This window comes from Cibotium barometz, chromosome 38 (genome assembly GCF_041138505.1).
Source record: "Cibotium barometz isolate CiBa-2024 chromosome 38, ASM4113850v1, whole genome shotgun sequence".
Lineage (NCBI taxonomy): Eukaryota > Viridiplantae > Streptophyta > Polypodiopsida > Cyatheales > Cibotiaceae > Cibotium > Cibotium barometz.
This window is the reverse complement of record NC_141083.1, coordinates 8,008,965-8,011,886: the sequence shown is the minus strand read 5'-3', so window position 1 is coordinate 8,011,886 and position 2,922 is coordinate 8,008,965. Positions and strand designations below refer to the sequence as shown.

General features: G+C 46.7%; 1 pseudogene; it reads right to left on the bottom strand.

Moving 5' to 3' along the window:
* LOC147616297 (dnaJ protein homolog 1 pseudogene) overlaps window positions 1–1,089 on the bottom strand; it is a 1,885-nt pseudogene extending 796 nt beyond the window's left edge.
* Between the last annotated feature and the right edge of the window lie 1,833 nt (window positions 1,090–2,922).

Here is a 2,922-nt window from a genome sequence, read left to right as displayed (position 1 = left end):
TGCTGTATCATACTTGGTCCGAGATGGCGAATGGTAACTTCACACCTTGACCACTCAGTGCAACAGCGCCACCGCCAACTTCACTAACATCTCCCAACCGCTGGCTGTGCGTGCCTGGTGCACCGTTCCCCAGAGGCCAGGTCAATGTTCTTAGTTTCCTCCTCCATCTCGGCCTGGACCTGTGCTTGCGACATGGGCTCTCGCCTGTAGGCGCGCGCCTCCCTGCCTCAACGGCTCCCTCGCTTGCCCTAGAGCTGCAACTACAGTCCTGTAAGAGCGGACTGCACCTGCCTCCATGATGGGCGTGGCGTCCTCATACGCTGCAGTGGCCAGAGATGCTGTGGCCACTATGCAGCTTAGCTGGAAGGGAGGCGCGTAGCAAAGCTGCAGACCAGCAATCCTTGGCGCTGCAGAGGCCAGACTGACTGAGATGTGGGATGCGGGAGACTGGCGAGCGAGCGTGACGAGTAGGGCACAGGCGGTGGCACACTGGAGGCGTTTGGGGTGGTGAAAACCTTCTCAAATTGAGGGAAAAGGAAAAAAATAATTTCCTCAATTGGCCCTTGACGCGCGGGCATCAATATCCATGGCAATGGCCCCTCACAGTTGCCCACCTCCAAGACATCTGGCATCACAATCCTCTCCAAGATGAGTTGCGCCACACAATCACCTGCCTGGATGGCGAAATCTTGATCTGACAGGTTGAAGAGAATGCCCCAACAAGGGCTACGATAGTCAGCATCAATTACTACAACAATAGAGTCAAGGCCAGCACGAGGGGCTAGGCGAGCATAAGTTTCCCCCGGTATTGCAACGAACAAATCCGCCTGCCTTGATGAGTGGCAGGAGCCACATCATCAGAAGCACTGGAGATGTCGTAACCCGCTCTGCAGAGCCGCGAGGAGTAATGGCGTTGGTTGATAGCTTCTTGACGAGGAGCTTGGGAGCAGCTATTCGCGTAATAAACCTCTAGCTTGGCAACCTTGGTGAGGGGCTCCAGGGGAGGGGCTGTGCAACAACCATGGCGACCTTGCCGGCGCAGTGAAAGAGTGGTCGTGGGGGGTGTGAGATGCCTTAGACGACGCTAAGCAAACGGTCGATGGATGCGAACTGGTGGGGTTGCTGGTGACGCTCACCACTATCTACCATGGGGTCTTAGACCTTTGTGAAGTGAGATCAATGGATGGCATTGATCTAAATTGTGACGCTTTTTTTGGGTTGCTGAATGAAGTAAATTCGGCTCAGTAAACTATACAGAATAAGGTACTTGTGTGTAGAGATAGTGGCGTGGATGACCTTCACACTATCTATCACGGGGTAAAGACCCTTGCCAAGTGAGATCAATGGATGGCATTGATCTAAATCGCGACGCTTTTTTTAGGACGTTGGATGAAGTAAACTCGACCCAGTAAACTACGTCAAGTAAACTACAAAGTAAACTGAGAAAATCTCATCTTAGTTTATTTTATAATTTACTAAGCGATCATAGTTTACTTTGTAGTTTACTAAGCGGCTTTTTAGGGTGGGTGAATTTGGGTTTGGGACTTAAAAAATTTTGGAGCAAGATATTATGTGTAAAAGAGAATTTGAACTCGAGACCTTGGGACACCACTGGAAACATCTTACCACTACACTATACCTTCAAGTAATGGAACCATGTCGTTTCAAGCCATTATCTCGCGCTATTTTCTGGTGCTACGTAGTTTACTCAGTCGAGTTTACTTTGAAGATGGATGGTCAAGATTTGTGCGCATAATCTTCAATGCATCATGGCCGTAGATCTCACCTGACAATGGTCTTTAAGACCCCGTGGTCTATAGTGGCAAGGATGGGCAACAGATGACGCATGTGACTATGGTGACAAGGCATGGTGACAATGATGGAGCTACATGCGTCGAATACAAGGGCCGTAGGCACCACCTAGAAGGGCCTGTAGCCCGCTATCGGGCATCATCAATGACCTTTTTTTAATGTGCTACATAGCCGCGGGGCATTTTTTTGAAATAATAAATAAATAAGAAAAGTTAAAAAATAGATTTTTTATGATAAAAGATAATATAAAATAAAATAAAATAGAATTTTTTTAATAACAAATAAAATTAAAAAAGGGAGTGTTGGGTATAATTCAAAAAAATAAAAAGAAATGGGGGGTATTTTTTTTCTTTTTTCTTTTTTTAATAATTTAGAAAAAAAACAAAAAAAGTTGGGGGGTTTCGTTTTACTAGGAAAAAAACAAACAAACATGGGTATATATATATATATATTGAGGGCACTTTGTGCATGCGTGTAGGCGTGATGTGCATGTACATGATGTGTAAGTGTGTGGGGTGGTGCTGCATGGATGTACATGGGAATGTGTGGGGTATACGATTGTGCACGTACGTGGGTGAATGAATGTGCACACACAAGGAGGTAGGTGTGTGCTTGTGCTTGTGTGTGTGCAAAGGTAGGCCGCCTGTACATGTGGTGTAAATGGGAATGCATGGGGTGCGTACAAGTGTGTGAGTGCGCAAATATGACATGCATGTAGAGTGTGTGTGCACGGGCGTGAATGTGAGTGTGCACGGATAAAAAAGAATGCATGTGCAAATGTGTGAATGTAAGTGAGTATGTACATGTCCGTGTGCAAGTCAGTGTGCAAATGTGAATGTAAGTGAGTATGTACATGTCCGTGTGCAAGTCAGTGTGCATGCGGGTGAATGTGTATGTGTGGACATGAGTGTGCGGGGTGTGAGTGTGTGGATGTGTATGTGAGGTGTGTACACATGCGAGGTGCATGTATACATGCCTACATGCATGTGAATACAAGAGTGTGTGTGTGTACACTTGCAGGCACAAATGTATGTATGCACGTGCCTATGCAATTGTGACTATGAATGTGTGTCCACAATGTGCAGATGTGTAAGAGTGGGTGAATGTGCC